The sequence below is a fragment of the Argopecten irradians genome, chromosome 15 (genome assembly GCF_041381155.1).
Source record: "Argopecten irradians isolate NY chromosome 15, Ai_NY, whole genome shotgun sequence".
NCBI lineage: Eukaryota > Metazoa > Mollusca > Bivalvia > Pectinida > Pectinidae > Argopecten > Argopecten irradians.
Genome location: NC_091148.1, coordinates 20,986,232 through 21,009,442, shown reverse-complemented (window position 1 = coordinate 21,009,442; position 23,211 = coordinate 20,986,232). Strand labels below are relative to the sequence as shown.

The following is a 23,211-nucleotide window of genomic DNA, read 5'->3' as shown; positions in this document are numbered from 1 at the left end:
GTAACTCTTCCACTATACAAGAAGACACAACATGAATACACCGCAGTCTCCAAAAACACACCTCGCACAACATGAACGCACCAACAGACAAATACAACAAATCCTATAAAGTCCCAGGAGAAATGGCATGTTATTTTACACATTTATTTGGATACATGCAACAATCAATGGGTATTATTTATAAAAATTGCAAAGCTTACAATATAGAATTGACAATTTTTTTTATAAACTATGTTATTAAAGCCTACACTACTTGAGTAGGGAAAATGTTTTTGCATTTAATACATTTGTGTACGCATTCAATCTTTGTAGACAAGTCTCATAAACTTAGTTGCATATTAAAATGATATTATCATGGAAGGGACACATGGTTTTTCATATTTAGCTTAATAAAAGATGAAGTCTATAGGACTTAATATTTTAATTTTCCTAAAACAATATATATGTATCGTTAATAAGACAAATGAAATGATTACCCAATTAGGAATCGCGCAGTCTTATTAAAAACTATAGATATTTAAAACTATGTATGGCTATTTGATACACCATATGTATGGCTGTTTGATACGTCATATATAAAGCTGTTTGATACACCATATATGTGGCTGTTTGATAACCAATGCATGGCTATTTGATACACCACACGTATGGTTATTTGATACACCACACGTATGGCTGTTATATACACCATATGTATGGCTGCTTGCAATGTTATGTTTAGTAAGACTCTTATTAGAATAGCAGCATAATGATAATAATTATGCTACCCCTTATTTTTTATTTTTACTTAATAAAAATGTACTATTTTTTAGTCATTAAGACCAGATTTAATCATTCATGGAAAAGGTTCGAAGTGTTGAAAACATTTTTGCTATTGATTAATAGGATAGGAAAAATGAATGGGTCCATGTACTTACATTTGTGTTTTATGTAAGTATTATGCAAGATCATGAGTCAAGTAGACAAGCCATTCATTTGTATAGATTGTCGGTCTAAGATAGAACTTGGTAACGGACCGTACTACTAGTACTGTTGTAGTAGCGGTAGGCATATTCGGTCACGCCACCGTTACACTATCAATAGTATCTTGAAGGGCAAAGTCTGAAGGTGTCATATGAACAAAATAAAGCAGGTCAAGAATCCAATATGGCCGCTTATACATCACTTCCGGTTTTAAACTCATGTCAATATCTCGTTTAACGGCTTGACGAATTTCTTTCAGTTTTGGATATGTTATACATAATCAAAAATAGAGCAAACACCTCTTTAAAGTCACACTTTACGTAACTAGCAAGAAAGGGTCAAGTTAGATTCGGACCCCAATATTGTTATATTTGTAGACGTAGTTAAAATTAAGTTATATATAAAAAAAAATATTTGTAATAATTTCTAAACAAATTTGGTACAGCAGTTGCTGAAAGTCGATACTTGTTAACATGCCTTAGTTAAAAACTGGTTGCCATAAAAGTTACAATTATTTCCGAACGGCAGTCGGAAAAGTCATGACCCGTTTCGAAAGAATTCGGAAAGACTTTGCGTATAGTTACGGTAGCTAGTCACATGGCGTTTTCGCAAACGACGTTACAATATAGGCTAAATCCGGCTTGGTTGAAAAATGGAACCCATTTAGCGATGTTCAATAATTATTTGATTTTTTATAAAAAAATTCCCAATCATTATCGCTCATCTTGACTTCAATTTAGTGTTTATTTTAGTCCTGTTTCTGCGTAGTCCTGTCTTTGCGTACTTTGCAACACTGGGATTTGTTTTCTAAATCCTTCTATATCATAAAATATAAGCCAGATACGGATATTGGGACTTTAAATTTTTTCTGTAAAACGTAAACTTCCGATTGGAAATAAGGATGAAAGTTCAGAAGTGCAAATTTTCGAAGAAATCGTTAAAACTTCTGCTAATTCTGGAAGGCCTATAAGCCTGTTGTTGGTCAGGTATCATGGTGAGATGAATGGCTACCAGCTTTGTTAATATGATTGACCTTGACTTTCATTCAAGGTCACAAGAGCCAACAATCCTAAAATATTTAAATGGCTTCTTGTTAAGTTCTACAAGGCCTAGACCAAATACTAGGCGCATAGCATGCTTAGATAATTGGAACCATGTTCGTTGATATGAAAGACCTTGACAAATAGGAAAACATGCATTCCGAAACCGTCACACGAAGTCCGATTTCATCACCAGCGATTTGGTCTGCATTTGCAAACAGTGATCAGTGTACAGCAGTATGGCGTCATCCCATTATTGATTTGTGACGTGACACCGAGAAAAAAGTAGTTCGGTTCAAGCGGCCACAGAGCAACGTCCTGTTTAATCTTCCGGGTAACACCGGAAACCCGAGTTGCATCGTTAACATGATCGATATATATGGCAAGCCAATTTAACATTTATTGAAGGGGCAAGGCCTATACCTTGAACATACCGTATTCGCACATTTGTATGACTCTAAAATGTATAAGAAACTTAGAATGATATAGGCATATATCCTTTTGGTAAATAAATGATAGCGGTCGATCATATTCGGTGGCATCCTCGATATTCCAGGGGTTCTGATCACTTACGATCTCCACGGCAGCCAATCAACTTCGCTTCCGGTTTTAAACAAAATGCTAGCCAGTTAGAGTTTTTATAGTAAAATTATGATCGACATACACGACATATTGTCAAATATTTAAATTGAACACGACTATTGCTGGTATCTACATGTAGCATATACACGGTAGAATTTTGTTTATCTTTCAACTACACGTGGTTTTTTAAAAATAAAACCGGAAGCGAAGTTGATTGGCTGCCGTTTGCTCTACTAAATGTGTATACGGCGGCCATTACAAATGTGTGAAATAGAAGGGTCTCGGAAGTATTTCATTGTGCAGAGTTGTTTAATTCACAAATGGGATGTAACATGGGGGCAGTGGAGTAAATAAGATCCCAATATATAGGTATGTGTACGTTTTCCCGGCATTGCATGGACGATATATTAGAAATATGCCGCGGACGTAGCGTAGGCCAAATCTGGCCTACGATTCCACATTTTGAAGAGGTACCGCGAGCTGACTATATATTAGGCCAAACAAAATATAGGTAGGTTTAGCGGACTACATGTGACCTAACCTTTTCTATACAATCAGCCCACACATGGTCTGATAAACGGAGCGTAGTGAGGTTTAGACACTGCAACGGTTCTCGAGGGTGATTAGGGGCAAAGGAAGCAGGGGGAGGAGTGGGAGGGAGATGGGGTGGTTGCACACATGTCTCCCCCCCATTTTCGCCGAGTGAAATGTTCTAAAAATGCACATTTGAAAGAAAATGTGTCCCCCTGCACATTTGTCACACTTTAATTTATTTTAGAATTTTTTCCGCTGCGCGGCGCATTTTCTTTAACATTCAAGCACGTAATGTTCAAACCTTTTAATAGTAAAAATTCAATACACATGAACTAGACTAAAACTGTCCATCAAGATATATGACGGTACTCACAATTATCATTTTTAAATGCAGGTAACTTTCAATCGAACAATTACCGTGTTAAGAACGCTTTCAAATCACCAAAATACATCGTAAAACTCATCTCGGCCATTCTTATTAGTAATATTTTCCCTGGGGAGACCCCCGTACCACCAAACACTAAAATTTCGCGCAAATTTGGGCAATTAATTTCGTGTTAGTGACGCCACTGTCTAAATATTTGTACAAGGATTTTACAATGCATACCTACATGTGTATGTATATTTCCGAAAATTGCCGAAATTTCCTCCGAGATGTTTATATAGTATGGTTTTTTATGTAACAAAAATGGCTTCTGAAGTTCTAATTAAATTTTGTTTAAAAAATACATATAACCTCGTTAACATAGGACACATGTAATGTTTAAATGTAAACCAAAACCTTACTTAACGTTTCAACGACCGACGTACATATGCATGATAGCATGCAGTAGCAGAGCATTTCGATTGCATTTGATTGTTTTTATAATTTGCATCAATTCATATTATTATACACAAACTTACGATTGTGGTCTTGCTATCTAGGCTGAAACGGAGTGATAACGAAACGAATAGCACATGGTGTATGTCACAAGCACACGTGATAACCATTTTATCCAATCACAGATTATGTTACAGTATCATCAACTACGGAAGGGCAGAGCAGTGAAAGTAGGAGGTCTTTACCGCCATGACAGGTGTCATTCAGGTACTTTTAAGTGCATAGTTAGAATGTGTGACGTAATCAAGTTGAAGTAGTTAAAATTAAAATGACATGATACAAATAGTTTCTGACTGTATTTTATTTTATCTTTTGCCGAAAGAACATTTTTCGCTTGAAAGTTCTTACATCAATGTATACAAGTTAAAACTTCGTCTCTATGTATACATGTAGTCGTAATAGTTGCTACATGTACATGTACATTGAAGTCTTCTACTTCTTCATTCAATCTTAAATACGAAAATGTCAATTAGAAAGTTATATAACAATGTGTATACCAGTCTATTTTTTCATAAAAATATCATAATACAGTGCATTTCAGTGCGCAAAAATAATTGCATTTCTTAATGTATATACAATATATTAAAGCATAACTGTATATCACAATACATTAAAAAATAAAACGGCGGAAAACACAACCAAACACAATTATTATGATTTCGCCTAGTGTTGAAGCATAAATTATTATTTACCTATCAGGAGCAAAATTTAAAATATTGATAACATAAGTAAATACATATCGATGGCCTAAGATGAGGTAATAACACCAAACATACATGTATGCAAGATTTCGTGCATAATATAATGATAACTTTTCAAATCCATTCGATGTTGAACATGATAACATTTAAAACTTATTAGAATTTGCTATTTTTTCAGTCTGCGTCTTATTCAACCCACAATTTTAGGTAAGAAATATTCTAAAGCAATACGTTATTGTTGCTATCCTAATATTAAGATGAATGTATAGTGGGAAACGCTCACGCTGTGAAAAGTTCATGTACGGGGATTTGAACAGACCACATATTAAACATTACTGAACAAGCCAATTATGACATCTATTATCAAATAATGTCAATGCGAATAACATTTCAATTATCAGATCCCGAGTTTTAAGTACATGTACCTACATCTTTTGTGAGCAAATACAAATAATCAAATATTAAATCAATCTACAAACAATCAGTGGTGGATTTAGGGGTGATCCCTTTGAAAAAATAAAAAAACGTAATGGAGAAATAAGACGAAAAAAATACGCCTTTGATTTTCTTATTGTTTCATTGAAATTCACGTTAATTCAGGTTTTATAATTGTGCCCTCTCCCCCTCCCCCTCCTCCCAAGCAAAAGTGTCCGTATTATGTAATTGTATTATGATGTAAATTTCAATAATCAAGTACACATATCATAGCAAATGCTCGCGCAATGATATATAGGGATTTCATTATATATAAATATAAGAAGTACTTACGTTTTTACTGATATTTACATTGATTAGACGTTGCAATTAGATCTGTATTCATTAACACGATAAGAGTGTCACGGTGATAAGCATGTCAGAACTGACCGGATATTGCTTATTGAATGATAATCTATGCACTCAAATTAGTAAACCGTTTGCACGGATTGGTAAACCGTGCGGACGGATTGGCAAACCGTGTTCACGGATTGGTAAACCGTGTGCACGGATTGGTAAACCGTGCGGACGGATTGACAAACCATGTGCACGGATTGGTAAACCGTGTGCACGGATTGACAAACCGTGTGCACGAATTAGTAATCCGTGTGCACGGATTCACAAACCGTGTGCACGGATTGATAATCCGTGCGAACGGATTGACAAACCGTGTGCACGGATTGACATACCGTGCGGACAGATTCGCAAACCGTGTGCACGGATTGATAAACCGTGCGAACGGATTGACAAACCGTGTGCACGGATTGGTAAACCGTGTGCACGGATTCACAAACCGTTTGCACGGATTCACAAACCGTGTGCACGTATTAATAAATATATTTCTATGTACCTTCGCGGGCTCCATAGTAAAGTGTTATTTCCATGTAAATATAATTTTAGAATTATCGTTTCGCTATTTTCCCGCATTCTGTATTTTTAGTGCTTGTAAAATTGATGTACTTCCGCAATGTTTTACCGCGCCTCGTTTTCAATTGACATGGGCTTCAACAGCCACGCTAAAGGCTGATTATTTTTTGCCCACTCCCACCCTCCCGGTAGTATTACCATGGTGTGTTGTGCCTGCTTCTTGCTTAAAACACTTTTTTTTGTGAAAATGTTTGTTCTATGTTTACCTTTCCGGTTAGACCTATATATCTCATGACATTTGAAACACTCATTTTTGTTGTATTCTCAATTTTCAATTGATAGATACAGGTCTGGTACAGTTAATAGATGTACTCTGGAAGTGGTATCCACTAAAGCCATTATTGTTATAATGTTGTTGCTTCCTTTTATTAGACTATCAGTAAAACACAATTTTATAAAGGACTTAAAGCCATTCCATCTATAAAGTGTATATGATTCTACCATTTCCAGAATATAAGAAGATTTATGAGAAGTTTAAGCCTATTTGACCCCGGTCCTAAGTCCCCTTGGGCAATCTGATTAAAATACAGATCCTTATTATCACTTCGTATTGATAAGAGCCTTTATTTAACTGAGTAGTTATAAGGATCTGTATTTTAATCAGATTGTCCCCTTGGGGTCAGTAATGGAAAATTTGTTAATAAGATTATTATTACAAATAACCAAAAAATGCTAAAAAAATGTGCTTAACCCTCTTATTATTTATTAAAACTATGCTTAACCCTCTTATTATTTATTAAAACTAAAGTTGATTCAACAACCATAAGTTAAATAGGTTCATGACCAATGTATTTCATATATTAAAATTTCTTATTTCTGAAATTAGTAGATTTATTAAACTAGTAAATCTGGTAAAAGTCTGAGTGCCAATTTCGTATAATACATATGTAAGCCATTTATATACACATATTAATTAGGGATTTCCATTCATTCAGGATGGAAATCCCTATTGTTTTTGTTCTGTTTTTTTCTTATTGTTTCCACTAAACCTTCTTAAGACTTTTTCTCACGAACGGAACAAGTTGTTTGTTTGTTTGATTTATTAACGTCCTGTTAACAGCTATGGTCTTGTAAGGACAGCCTCCCATGTATGCGGTGTGTTGCGTGTATGTTGTGCGAGGTGAGTGTACTGGGAGACTGCGGTATGTTCGTGTTGTGTCTTCTTGTATAGTGGAACTATTGCCCTTTTTATAGTGCTATATCACTGAAGCATGCCGCCGAAGACACCAAGCAACACACCCCACCCGGTCACATTATACCGACAACGGGCGAACCAGTCGTCCCACTCCCTGTATGCTGAACGCTAAGCAGGAGCAGAAACTACCACTTTTATAGACTTTGGTGTGTCTCGGCCAGGGGACAGAACCCAGAGCCTTCCTCACAGGGGCGAACGCTCAACTCAAGGCCAAAAGTGAGGCGGTGCCAAGGGAGGCGTTAGGAAAGATAAAGTCAGTTAGGAAGAAGAGAAAAGATAAGATCCTAAATTTAGTCGCCTTTTACGATCATGCAATAGGGGCAGCAGGTACAATTCTTAAGCCCTACCTGTAGGGCTACGGAACAAGTTACGACGCTCAAATTTGGACACGTTATGTACGTACATGAGTGCTTGGAACGTACGTTCGATTTTGTACGGAAAGTTTCAAGGTCAAGGTCATAGACTTAAAAAACTATTTTTTTTCAAACAAGTTCAAACGCTCATAACTTCATAACCTTACGTTGTTCAACGTGTACGTTTCGTTCTTTAGGTAGATCGCGACAATCACGTTTTTTCTCATTACATGTTATTTGAAATTATGTCAAGGTCACGCGTTCGCTAGGGCGTCAAATGAGGTCAAACAAAGGTCAAAAATGAACTTTAACAAACAAATGTCTTGTATGGCGCCTATAAAACAACATGCTCTCCGTAATATAAAGGTCATATGATTCAAAATGGTGGAGAAATGGGACATCAAAAAACGAAGTTTTAGTTTTTATTTGTCCTTGCTCGAGACGTTTCAGCGCCTGTAAACCTGTAAGTACAGTCTTGATTCTTCGAAAGTGTCTTGTATAAACTTTTGTCTTAAAAATTTATAAATTTCATGGGGCTATACAGAAAAATGGCGGAAATATAGACTTCGCGCACGATGTTCTGTCACTTTTATGTAACGTCATTGAATGTAAGAAACGTCATTATTTTATTGTTTTCCTTACCTGTCGACGTAATGGAAGTTAAATATGCAGCGCGCAGTCGGACATCATTGAAATAGAGATTTATTAACTGTAAACTAACTTCGTCGTGAAAAGATCCATCTATTTATAAAAAATACAATTGAAAACGATCTGACGTATCAACATCTGAGAGGTATTGGTAACAAGATATCAGTCAACGTGGGATATTATCATTTAGAGATAATTTTAGAATATAACAAGAGGCCCAGAGGGCCTGTATCGCTCACCTGGTTTGTAATGCCAAGTAATGTTCTAAATACAGGTTCATTGTTTCTCTTCTGAAGGAATTCGAATATTTACCTCTAATTCACCTACTGGGCCCTACCCATCCTGCCCCCGGGGGGTCAGAGCCAACATTTATAGAAGTTCTGTTCCCCTTCCCCCATGGATGTTTGTGGCCAAATTTGGTCACAATCCATGCAGAACTCTAGGACAAGTAGCGATTTATAGGAATTACCTCTATTTCCCCTATTGGGCTCCACCCCTCCTGCCCCCGGGGGTCAGAGCCAACATTTATAGAAGTTCTGTTCCCCTTCCCCCAAGAATGTTTGTGGCCAAATTTGGTCACAATCCATGCAGAACTCTAGGACAAGTAGCGATTTATAGGATTTACCTCTATTTCCCCTATTGGGCCCCGCCCCTCCTGCCCCCGGGAGTCAGAGCCTAACTTTATACAAGTTCTGTTCCCCTTCCCCAAAGGATGTTTGTGGCCAAATTTAGTTACAATCCATGCAGAACTCTAGGACAAGTAGCGATTTATAGGATTTACCTCTATTTCCCCTATTGGGCCCCGCCCCTCCTGCCCCCGGGGGGGTCAGAGACAAACTTTATACAAGTTCTGTTCCCCTTTCCCAAAGGATGTTTGTGGCCAAATCTGGTTACAATCCATGCAGAACTCTAGGACAAGTAGCGATTTATAGGATTTACCTCTATTTCCCCTATTGGGCCCCGCCCCTCCTGCCCCCAGGGGTCAGAGCCAAACTTTATACAAGTTCTGTTCCCCTTCCCCCATGGATGTTTGTGGCCAAATTTGGTCACAATCCATGCAGAACTCTAGGACAAGTAGCGATTTATAGGATTTACCTCTATTTCCCCTATTGGGCTCCACCCCTCCTGCCCCCGGGGGGTCAGAGCCAACATTTATAGAAGTTCTGTTCCCCTTCCCCCAAGGATGTTTGTGGCCAAATTTGGTCACAATCCATGCAGAACTCTAGGACAAGTAGCGATTTATAGGATTTACCTCTATTTCCCCTATTGGGCCCCGCCCCTCCTGCCCCCAGGGGGTCAGAGCCAAACTTTATACAAGTTCTGTTCCCCTTCCCCCAATGATGTTTGTTGCCAAATTTGATTACAATCCATGCAGAACTCTAGGACAAGTAGCGATTTATAGGATTTACCTCTATTTTCCCTATTGGGCCCCGCCCCTCCTGCCCCCGGGAGTCAGAGCCTAACTTTATACAAGTTCTGTTCCCCTTCCCCAAAGGATGTTTGTGGCCAAATTTGGTTACAATCCATGCAGAACTCTAGGACAAGTAGCGATTTATAGGATTTACCTCTATTTCCCCTATTGGGCCCCGCCCCTCCTGACCCCCGGGGGGTCAGAGCCAAACTTTATACAAGTTCTGTTCCCCTTCCCCCAAGGATGTTTGTGGCCAAATTTGGTTACAATCCATGCAGAACTCTATGACTAGTAGCGATTTAAAGGAAATGTTGACGGACGGACGGACGACGCGCCATGACATAAGCTCACCGGCCCTTCGGGCCAGGTGAGCTAAAAATCTTGAATTTGATACCACTGGGAAATGAATAACCACATCTTTTATAAGAAATATTTACAATCTGACGGGAATAAAATGAAATTTACAAAATTGTGATAACGATTATTAAATATTTATACAAGTTGTATCTCTATAAAATAGTGTCTTGGTTTTAGTGGGAAAATGGTAATGATCCGTTTAAATCATCTGCAGAATTATAAACTATCCATGATCACACGGTGGATCTCCTGTGGCATGAGAAGTGTCCCGTTCTCCGAAATGGATAGTTCCAGACCAATATATCGGATGGCCACGGCCGGGACGAGCGAACTCTTCCTCTTCAGGAGTTTATAAATTAACACATGCTCGTCGGCAGATACGAATTTAAAGTATGCCCCTCCCCCCTTATAACCTCAGTCCCTGTGGGGTATGTCACTCCCCACTTGTCGTTCGTTTCGGATTCTAGGACATGTGACTGTCCCAATGCTTTCAGGAGGTAATAATCTGAATCCGGGTCATCCGCGAGGACAGCGAAAATACATCCTTGGGAGACCATGTCTTTCAGGCTATCCTCTTGATCTTCTGGTGTTGGGTCCTCATTCTCCACGTCTCCTTCACGGACAATCCTGAATAACCTGTCGTTTCCTGTGATACTTTTCTTACTACAATTATCGTAGTCTGCACGAACACACGCATCACACGAGTAACAGGATAGAGTTTTCACGTGAAGGGCATCTCACATGGTGAATTGATCTGTTATCGTGTATAGGCTTGAACTTTTTGCATACATCCCTATTTATGGTAGGTAACAAAACAAACATTCTTCTTTTGCAAGCCGACGTTTCATGTGGATTTTGCAAACACTCCTGTGCATAGTCATACAGATCTTCTGCGCAGTTAATGTGATACCTACCGCGCAGCACGGCACAATCGGCCTGTCGTTTAATGAATCCACCTGCGGCATCTTGCGGTCCTTTTGCGTGGCTGGTTTCGAAGAAGTTTCTAAAGACATGAATCCGAAATTGTCACAAGAGTAACTAAAGTCGCCCAGACAATGTCGGCTTTTATATTGCGATTGGCAACCATCAGTAAATTTGTGTAACACGTTGATATCTGCGGATATTGACTGTAAATAATCAGTCACCTTTTGTCGAACAGCAGGTGTAAAATGAATATCATGGCTTTCATCAGGACTAATTGCGAAATACTGTTCCGTGATGATACGTGGATGTTCTTCTGTGCTTTCCTCTCCATCAACCTCCAAAAGGGATACTTCTGTCCTTTGGAAGTAGGATGATTGGATTTCAGTTTTGTCGAAACAGCGATAATTCTCGGAGAAATCATGTATGAGAATACAGTGGTTTGCCCTGAGAGTTTCTTTACGTTGCTTCAATTGTTCATTTTGCCAGTTTGCACGGAAGTGGTGAGCGGGGAATGTTTTTAAAATGTCTAAAAAGTAGGAAAACACGTCTTTGACCTTGGTAGTTTTCTTTACAAGCATTAACTTTCGTCTGACAGTACCCTTTGTATTGGTGTCTTTGTATTCGTATCTTTCCCATTTAATGTCTGGTGACCCATCCGAATCGTCTATTTCTTCAGGCATGAAAGCTAACTTGCCATACTGTGACTGCCATCATTGTCTTGTAAACAGAGCGTTTCATTCACCGACTCTTGATAGAGTGCTGTATACAACATATGAAGTGTCCTCACCTTCCGACTGGCGGAGTATGGCTTTTCTGAAATCCATACATGTCCGGAATAAACTCCTTGCCTCCACGTGATACTGCCTGTACGAAATAATTCGGGCGTATTCAGGGTGGAATTTTAAGACAAATTCCTGCTTTTATATAAACAGGAATCCTGCTAAGGTATACAACAGGAACACTGAGTAGAATAAGCGGAATTCGTCATTATTACAGGAATTAAGACGGAAATCAAGCGGACTTCAGCAGGAATATGAGGCGAATTATTTAAATGAGATAAGCAAGAATCCCACAAAATGATTCCGCTAAAAATCCGCCTTTGCCAGTGGGAAACATTCCGCCTTTGTCCATCGAAACATTCCGCCTTTGTCCGCCTTAACATTCCGCCTTTGTCCGTCTAACATTCCACCTTTGTCCGTCTAAACATTCCGCCTTTGTCCGCCTAAACATTCCGCCTTTGTCCGCCTAAACATTCCACCTTTGTCCGCCTAAACATTCCGCCTTTGTCCGCCTAAACATTCCACCTTTGTCCGTCTAAATATTCCGCCTTTGTCAGCCTAAAAATTCCGCCTTTGTCCGTCTAAACATTCCGCCTTTGTTAGCCCAAAGTATTCTGTGACTGAAGTCTCAAAACTGTTAATAATAAAAGTAAAAATAATCTAAACAAAAACAAACAAGAAAGTCAGTATACAGGATTTTTTATCAATAAACTTTAGAGTTTAAAAGTCAATATAGTCTTTTAACCACATATGGCTCTTAGCTGATTTAACCATCATATTTCAATGCCTCTTCATATAGAGTCCTGTATATAGCAATATTATGGTATATGAATCGTCCATGATTTGTCCATGATATCCTCTTCACATTGAAATTTTTTTCTTGGCATAACTGATCCTTCATTTTGTTGAAGATAACTGATCCTTCCTTTTGTTGAAGATAACTTCATTCACTTATTATTGTCTGAAATATAGTAGAAAAAAACAACATTCAATTACTTTTTCAAAAATCATTCATTCTTTTCCTTATACCTTAGCTATCCTAATCCTATAATGTAATTCATATTGATAAATATAGTGAAAGCTGCATCAGTGTTATAAATTCAGCAAATTCTACAAATTCATTGGTTTCAGTAAACCAAGCTGGATAAAAATTATGGTTATTGTATAATAATTTGTAGCAATTATATTTGACCTAGTTTTCAAACACTTTTCCTATATGCTGAATTTGACACATTATAATAATCCAATTGTATAAGCTTTAAATTATAGTATGTTCCAAATATACTGATGCTACTTAAATGCAAATTCTCTGTGCCTATAAATGACCCAACAATATTGATGCTCAAGAAGGATATTATATATAAATAACATTCTCACCATTTAACTTAATATATGTCACACAAGTATCAAAATAATTACATGGTATATACTCTCCAAATGTAACTATGAATCTAAAACTCACCAGTATGAATGTTGCTCCCATGGTTGAAATCTTCATCTCATTCTGATAATACATCCATAAACGCTTTTCTGTATCTGCTAAGTGTCTGCAGTTGCATATTACCTTTTACTGTTCCATAGAATCCAAAATAACACAAGATAGTTCCATTTCTAGAAAACTTTGATAGGGATATATTTAACACAAAATCACAGAGAAAAATGTCTTCCTCCATCCACTGCATTCACTTTCAAAAGTGCTGGAAAGTAGATTCACCGTTGGAGAATGGAAAAATTGGGGCACAAGAAAGGATTTTTATTCTAACTACCATAGTAATTAAAAAGTGATTTTGTTTTTCATTTGCTATATCTGATTGGAAACAAATATATTACAAACATGTTCTTATTATTATCCTCTTTGTGAACTTCAGTCATCATGTACATATATATTCCAACAAATAGATTTAATAAGTAAATCATACACGCTTATATATAAACCTATACCCTATGGTTGGCCCCTTGATGACTCACTGATAGAATCCTTGACCTCTGGGAATCCCCTGCCCAGTGCCCAACTGGGAGGCCAATATATCTAGATCTACTGATAAACAGATCTAGATGCTAGCATCATATATACTGGTAACACATTGGGAGCTGGACTTAGACAGTGTATAAATACAGTATTTATATAATATCAAAACAGAAAAATTAATCAAAGTACTGAAAGTACTGAAAACACTGCTCAACAGAAACAGAAAATTTTTAATGAAATCAAATGTCTTTTCATAATTAGAATACATGAGCCATTATCATTCATTATCTTCCTATTTTCCTGAATAGTGAATCGTCATAGATAAGTAAATGTATTATTAAGTGAAGAGACAACGCTTGAAATTTCTTTTGAATTAATGATATATGTATATTTATATTTTAATTTTTGCTTATCTTTTTAATAATTTTGCCATATATTGAAATTGTTTGATTACATGTTCTGTATTTATACATTCATATATGCATACACTTGTATAACCATATCCATATATAAATGTATAGTGACTACAAGGACAATACAATGAGGCTAATTCTGTTACATAACCACAAAGCAAAATATGACATAAATGTATTGTTCTACATTTTTTATAAAACATATAACAAAAAATATTGCTAAATGTCATAAGTATTTTGATTGATACCGATGAAATTCTAAAACGTTGATCAATACGATATTCAGGCATAACATGTATGCTGTACCCATACCCGAGCCACGTACGTTGAACAAATGCAATACATAACCACTGAGGAGTTGGTGAAATAAGATTTAGACAAGAACATGCATCTAAACACACTACTGTAAGAAAGATTTGAGTAGTTCTAGACAGAAATTGCTTTACTACGTATACGCTGACAAGGGCCAGGGTTTGACAGTTAAACCAACTACCGGTAATCTAATTTCCGTTAAAATTGGTTTCTTTCCGATACATATCCAAATTTTGAAATACTCTTAGACTGAATTGTCTCTTTAAACTTCCTTTCAAATTTAGATGTTTCAATGGATCCTTTACAGTTGTGTATGACATACCAACTGTATGATACTCAGTAGTATAGAGAATTATCATTATGGTTTAAAAATGCTCCGCCGTTGAAAATGGTATGCTTTCTCTATCAAAAACAGGAGACGACAAATAAGTATTCTTCTTCAGTTACTTACTTTACATTATTACCACAACTGGAAAGTTTGAGCTTCTAATTCTACTAAAGATTAATCACCATTGGAAAGTTTGAGCTTCTAATTCTACTAAAGATAAAAAATATTAAAAACAGTTAATTGCATCCCGTAAAAAATCCATGGCACTATGTCCTATACTGAATTAATAGTCATTGCGCATGCTCCAAAAGCCAAATAAATTATCTTATGTTAATTGTTGTATTAATTAGACATATACATACATAATTAAACACCAATTATAGTTAAAATTAATAGTACTGTTTATGCTGTCCGCAGAGGAGCACCTTTAAAGGTTTCAAACCAAATTATGTAGAGACAGTCATTAAAGAAATCAATATGCCTGTTAAACTGATTACAAGGTGAACGAAAATTATGTGATATCCTTGTAGTTATAGGTCACGACAATGCAATTAGACACAGTTTTGGAAGTGATATTTCCTTTTCCTGTACATCATTTTTTTTCAACAGGAAAAGCAGAGTAAAACATTTTTCCATTTTGCTCTCTACAACTTTGCATTCTGTTGTAATGCTATTATAATAAACATGTTTTTATTGTATAACTACAACAAAGAAATTCCTTTAATACGAGTTGTTATACTGGACAGCACATTATGTCATATCCTAATATTAGGATATGATGCACTTTGACTATTATACTTAATGAATAATTTACTTGCCCCTGTGGTCTAACCTAGTTAATTTAAAATATTTTTTTGTCCAAAGAGATCTTTGAAATTTTTATTTTGATATACATGGAAGTAATAAACAGTTTTTAAAGCTACTAAGACATTATATTTCAGTTAACTTCCATTTTCAACAATGAAATCTGAAGAACATGTATTTGTTGCTTGAATGGAAGTTGAAATCACTGTAACCTTCCTGCAAGTATCCTTTTTGGTCAATATGTGATGTGACTAAGAAAATTTGAAATGATAAAAGCATAAAAAAACAAAGATATTTAATCTGTTCATGTATTGCATATTTATTTTTACATTGATATTATATTAAAGGAACACATGAATATATTTTCAATTTTAGGATACAAATAATGCTGCAGCCTTTGCAACCAATTTTCAAATATCAGACAATGCAAAACCTCACACATTTAGCATCAAATTGTTCTTATGTAGATGTATGCATTGATAATACATTTACATAGATGGAATTTGAAGCAATACCTTTACGAGTGCTTAAGTTAACTTGCCATCAAGACAGTCTTTCAATACTTATTAATTGTAAACATCAACAATATGGATTAATTAATATGAATTATTAATGATAAGCATCACTGTAAATATCCTGCATATTTGAAACAAATAGAAATCACAGACAAGGATAACTTCACAATCGTACCACGGTTAAATAACATGTTATGCACATTTTTGCAGTCACAAGGTTATTGTATTTCCATGTAATATTTCTGTTAATTGTGTAAATGTTGCATTTTGAGCTGTCAAAGTTCTGCTTATATAACACTGCTGTTAGGAATAGGATATTTTGCTTAGCTCAAGTCTACAACATTATTAAACATATAGAAGGTAAATTGATATGTACCTCATTCTTGTAACATATGATCTTAACATGCCATTCAATTTTTGATATTTGTTATTGATATTGTGGAAATTGGCCTAAATACATACAATTCAGAAATTAACAAAAACAGATACATGGATTACATGCATATTGGTACACATTTCTTTCAATATAATGTTCAATTCACAGTATGTAATATGCAATATCATTAATTGGAAATTGATAACAATCACGTAGATTCTTCTCAAGCAATCAACAATGATTTTCACTCAGGCCAAGAATAAATTATTTCCATGATTAAATTGAACTCCTTTTGCTGCTAGCTAATAAATCGTCTCGTAGAATTTTCTATTATTTATGTTAGGTCATTGTTTCCGTCTCACAAGGGTAGAATTGTTGATTGTTGTTCCAGTTCATTAATCTTTCTTATCTGGAAGAAAAGAAATAGTTTTCAATGAGTCAAATATGCATCATTATTAAACACATTAGTTTCCTATTGTTGCTAGTCTGAGAATGTCTTGCAAATGCATCAAACAATTGCTCAGATATATTACTTTTAGCAACACTTTATTTATACATCAAAATTAACATGTAAGTTCGGGAAAAAAAAGTTTTGTAATACTTACCAATAGCATTTTCCTTATGAATTTTAAAGGGGTTTTATCTATTCATGTTGTCAGAATGTCATGTACTATTCTCCAAACCAAGAATTTGTGCTGAAATAAAAGAAGATGAATTGTTAGAATGAAATGACTGGTAGTATCATTTTCATGTATTATGATATCTTTAATGAATTGTTAACATACCTTAAAACAAGTGATATGCAGTGCTAAAATATCAATTTGTAGTATACTTTAATATATCTTTTATTATTGTCTTCTATCCAAGATAAAAGTATCCTAAATGACATTGTAAAACAGATGTTTTCCTCGCATGCAAGTTAATATTAGCTTATATGGACTATATCTACCTTGAGACCTTGTCTCTGCCACTTGATGATATGGCAAGATATGATGACATCTGGCGGCTAAAATATCTAGACATCTCTTGATCTGTGATCTTTCCGAGGATAAATTTGCTCAATGGTGAAAGGATTCCATAGTTCCATGGTCCTTTACTTCAGCAATGCTGGGTGGCATCACAAGAAGTTGAATTATGGATCAGGTTATCTGATCATGTGAAGTTGGTTGTTTGCCACTTTCGTATATTGATCTGCCGAACAGTTCATGCATCAGGTTTCTGGATCTGTTAAAAGATGAAAAACACTGCACTGATAGGATAATAAATATTTCCAAAGGTAGCTATCACTGAAACACTAAGACAGAGGGTTGCCGGTTGATAGAATGCAAGAGAAACACATGTTCACTTTGATCTGAGCAAAAACTTTTATCAAACATATGCACTATTTGAACATCATAAAACAAGGTTCACACTTTATGCATATAATCACGTAAAAAAATGTATTATTATATGATAATAGTGGTATTCAGATTAATGGAGTTCGTCGAGTATCGTAAGGTTAGAGGTGTTTGATCAATTAATTGAGTAAGAAATCTGTAATCCAGTTTCGTGGAAATTTTACGACACCATGATAAACCAAAGTATAAAGGTAGCTGATCAGTAAAACATGCCAAAAAAAATCATAGAAAGCTCGTTAAAATCGTTCCCTTGTATGTGGTTGTCACTCATATCAATTCAAATGTCTAAGCGAATTGAAGTGCGCATTTTATAAGCACTATGTAGTAATCTAAATGTTCAGATGAGCATGATTTGTGAAGAAAATAATCGACATGAAAACATTACAGCACAGAGAGGCCTTGCGATCGTAAGCAGTTAGCCTTTGAAGGCTATTTTTTATATGTTTACACATCAAGGAATAAAATAATCAATTTTAATCGATCATTGATTGGTTTAAATAAAACTGATGAGGATCACAGGGGCTCGTAACTACTGTTTATATTGTAATATATATTTTCAGTCATTGGGTACGTTATATCCCAATACGTTATATCCCTTCCCAATACTGGGATATAATGTACCCTGAGTGACTGAAAATACATCTTATAATATAAACAGTAGTTACGGGCCCCTGTGACTGGACCATGAATTTCAATCGATTCCCAACACTACATATATATGTCAGCTTTCTGATGGTCAATATTGTTCATGACATATCAGTCTATCTAGATGTACGGTAAATTAGATCCATCTTTAGAATAAACATCTTTCAACTATCATATTAGTGCCAATCATTATCACTGATCAGTTATTAAAATTATATTTGAAATTTGATAAGATAATGATAATCATAAGGATTAATTGAAATAAGATTGGACAGTTTTTTTTGTGTTTTTAACCTGTTTTGTATTTTGCTAGCCAAATGACACGCCTTCTTGCTCAGGTATAATCGTAAATCAAACATTATATGGACTAATTTTAAATTCACATCAGGATTTAATTACAATCTCAATATCTGGTTAAGAATATAAATTTCATCTCTGAAAAACATAAAGACGTGATGTAGTAGCCTAAAGATGTTTTAAATATGAAAGTACACCACAAATTAAATGTCATTTGAAAATTTGATGGTCTATTATTACATAAACTATAATTTTGAGTTCTGCTACAATTAGCCAGATTATTATTCTGACAAAAAAATCTCATGCACAATCATATTTATCAAATAGATGCAGTTTACATTTCTCCCCAAATAAATATGATTTAACATTTGTAAATTCTAGTACAAGACTAAAAAATAACCCATTAATAAATCAATAAGATGCCAATGGGGGGGGGGGGGGTTAAAAATCAAAATTAATTTGTGTCTAGAAACAAGATGGGGTAAACTGGCACTAAAAAACATATCGAAATGGAATATACGGTCGCATATTTACATTGTTGAATACATGTGTATTGGGAACAATGCTAAACATCTGAAACACTATTTAAATTCTAGCTAAAGATATAATAGGCTAATGGGACGCTGTAGTCGTGAACGAACATACAGCAGTCATCAATTTGGGGTAAATTAATATCAATCCTCTCATAAAACTACATACTAATTATACCTACTGTCTCACTCACACATATACAAAAACACCTACTACATCACAATGCCTTAAGCATTTGCTAATTTCTACAGTCTCCAGTCAATTCGGAAGATCTGGATATCACAGCAGAATATGAAATAACTATCTCGACAACTGTTACCGTAAACGACTCAGACACTGTCTTTGAAGGCAACGTTGATGAGCGATGAAGATAGTTTTCTTCTCAATTGTCAACAAATCAAATGCGTTTATGATAGACAACTGTCTCGTGCACATCGGCTATTTATTATAGGCGAGCACTTGCAGATATGCCAAATCGTTTTTTTTTCCTTCGAATCCTATCAGAACAGGGGTAACATGTGTCAAAAAAGGATCCGTCATGTAATTTACAAAGATAACTGTCGATAGTGCGATAGACGCATTTAGCTATGAGCCTGAAACCAGGTTTGTAATGTATGATAAACAGCATCAGTTTGCTTTCAAGTCATGGCGATATACTTTTTGAATTGGTGATAAATGTGCGATAAAAATGGATTCTCGCAAAAGTATTATTAATGAGTCATAATACAATATCTCAGGCATGTACAGACGATAGGCAGCACCGCACACGATATGTTTTCTTGTACATTACATTACATTTTTAGCAGTCGATGATGCAAATTCCATGTGGTTGTTTAGTGGATATCTCTCCGGACGACGGTGGCAAAATCACTTGCACGGGCGACGGGAAAAAAAACATCCGGAACTCCTCGGGAAAGGACTAGAATTCTCGCGTAACACCCGAATGAGTTCAGAAAGGCAGCGAGCCCGATATAAAATCAAATACGCGATGGCGAATAGTTACAAACAGTGTACGAATTATTATTATACCACATAGACTACCCAATTAACAATTTTACTCTTTAATTTATTAAGTAATTTGGTTGCTCCATAATTCTTCTCCGTGCACAATAGTAATGTTGCATGTGCAGAACACAGAACTATATTTCAGGTAACGATATGATTGTAATACGGTCGAGCTAGTGTAACGTTTCCGTTGAAATATATTAAATACGCATTTTTCACATTACGATGCGAATCTGCGTGCAATAAAATACAGCAAACATTTATTATTGTTTTATTAATTTTATTCACTAATTTCACACATTCATTAAAATGATTAGTAAAGCAGTAATTGGAAGACAGCATTTTGATTGGTTGAAAGGAAATGAATGGAAATTTATGAATGGAAGTTTATGAATGAAATAGTTCACAAAATCACCACTAGGTGTCGTTGTGGGGCAAGTCCTACAACTCATCTTACAAATGAGGTCGAACCAGACGACATAAACACAAGCGCTATGCTAGCGCAGTGTTAAAAATTGCCTAATTTACCTACTGCTAGCTATTGAATAAGTCAAAGAATTTTGAAAAGAAATATGAAAAAATATTAATTTATTTTAATACTATAAAAGTTTGAGTCTTCTCAAAAATGAGCAAATGTATGAAGTTACTTATCATTATACTCTTTTCAAATCCAGCTTCAGGCAAGTAGTTTAAATGACATAATCAAGAATTTCAATGTTTCTATAACTTGCTTGCCTAAGTCTAAATTTTGCTAGAAAAATGATAAAGTTCAAAATTCCGCTAATTGAAAATGGCAAAGTTGAAATTTCTGCCTGAATTCCGTCAATTGGAAATGGCAAAGATGAAAATTATGCCTATGAGTTTTCTCAGATTTTAAATCCGTCTTTGTCCGCCTAAGTCCTCTTAATAAATCCTGAATATAAGATGGATTCAGGTGAAGCATTTAGGCGGACATAAGACGGAATCTACTTTGAAAATTCCGTGTCCGTCTAAGGTCCGTGTTTCTTTCCGTGTTTTTTCCAACCTGATTGTATTCCGGCTGGGGGCACATAATAAGGTTTCAGACTTTCAAATTTCCGTTGTGAAATTTTTATGTTGGGGTAGGAAACTTTGAAATCTATATAGGCTTCAGTTTGAGTTTTTTCCGAGTACATGTACCATGCGGCCAGAGCATATATTTGGTGCCATACTCACACGCTTTATGTCTTTTTTATTACCACTAGGTCTCGAGATAGAGCTTGAAAACCAGAAATCGAATACAGTTTTTTATCATCTTCAGACAGAGTATCGGATCCGGTTCTTCTAGATGTAAATGTCCAACACGATTTTTCCTATTTCAAAACCGTTCGAATACGTCGTCCTTTGCTCAATGACTTCGGAGGTAATCCTAGCTTTCTTGCAACAGTAGCTTGAAGTCGGTTTTTCTTAACTTCCTTTCCATTTATTGCCAACGTTAAAACAGAAATTGTCTTTCGAGCATCGTCGTTTCGCTGACTCTTTGAATGATTCAATGCTGTTTTGACATCTTCCGAGAGTGACTCGGCGAAAATACACAAGTCTGCTTGTTTTTTCGATGTCACGATGTTAAGTTTCTTCAATGTTGTCTGTCACGGTTGGCGATTTAGTTGACTTTTTCTCTTCAATGTAAGAAGCAATGCGCGATACACGTTTGTTTGGTGTTGAGGGTAAAGCATCTTTCCATTTTTTCAAAGCTCTTGATTTTGACATACGATTTTCAAATGAATTGTCCAAATCATCTCGGTCGAAAGCCTCCATCCAACATTCTTCCTTTTTATTTCTGTAGTTTTTACAGTATTTTTTATTTCTCTCCTGAAGGCATTTCGCACGTTTCCGGCGTTCTCTAGATTTTTGTTTGTTTGTTTGATTTATTTACGTCCTATTAACAGCTATGGTCATGTAAGGACGGCCTCCCATGTATGCGGTGTGTTGCGTGTATGTTGTGCGAGGTGAGTGTACTGGGAGACTGAATCACAATATCACTGAAGCATGCCGCCGAAGACACCAAGCAACACACCCCACCCGGTCATATTGTTACATTAACGAATAACAGAAAGGAGAAACCAGCAGCTAAATTCAAAACACAATTTAATTATATATACAATATTATACAGAGATGGTTTACAATATCTAAAGTAATTGGTGGTGATACAAGAGTAATACGATGATTTAAAGTGTAACTTATCTGTATGCGAATGTCCTGGTATAATCCTTGATCCTTCCAGGTTTCAAATTCACAATAATCACAAATCCACAAGGAAATTGAATGTCCACCGATGATTTGTAAAGTTCCAGGCAATATGAATAAATCCACACAAAGTGTTGTAATAATCCACAGATAAAGTCACAATAGCTCTCCCAATAGAATCTTATATGGCGCTGTACAATTCTTGATATGTCTTATTACAGGTCTCATTACAGTTCTGATTAGCCTTGGACAGCTGGAGTATATATAGCTAAACCGTAATTCAAGAATATTGGAGAACCTTCTACTTCTAGAAATATCTAACTAAAAACAGTAAACAAGCAAACACACATAACTTTCTGGAAATAGATCTTTCTAGATCTCTACTTAAAATCAACATGTTTACAAACATATTTGTTTATACATGATTATATTCTAGAAAGTTCTATAACCTAAATCAATGATATGACCTTAATAGGATGTATTGATAAAAAAGCTATAGGAGTTATCTCCCTTATCTCATAACTACATGTATTTAGTGTCATACATAACAATATTATATCGACAACGGGCGAATAAATAGCGTACCTGTTATCACTAAGAGTCTTGCCAGCCGTCGTTTTTCATTATAAACATTTTTACGATTTT

General features: G+C 35.6%; 2 long non-coding RNA genes across 3 annotated transcripts; both read right to left on the bottom strand.

The window, feature by feature from the left end:
• Positions 1-12,451: 12,451 nt before the first annotated feature.
• Positions 12,452-13,734, bottom strand: LOC138309369 (uncharacterized). The gene is made up of 2 exons (XR_011206255.1): positions 13,231-13,734; positions 12,452-12,729 (listed from the first exon to the last, which is right to left on the bottom strand). It is a non-coding gene; the product is annotated as an uncharacterized lncRNA (long non-coding RNA).
• Positions 13,735-15,500: 1,766 nt separating this feature from the next.
• Positions 15,501-20,177, bottom strand: LOC138309270 (uncharacterized). 2 transcript variants are annotated; one of them, XR_011206232.1, is made up of 4 exons: positions 20,151-20,177; positions 17,435-17,709; positions 17,091-17,180; positions 15,501-16,894 (listed from the first exon to the last, which is right to left on the bottom strand). It is a non-coding gene; the product is annotated as an uncharacterized lncRNA (long non-coding RNA). The 2 variants fall into 2 exon arrangements; XR_011206231.1 differs by lacking the exon at positions 20,151-20,177 and having other exon boundaries at positions 17,435-19,163.
• Positions 20,178-23,211: the final 3,034 nt, after the last annotated feature.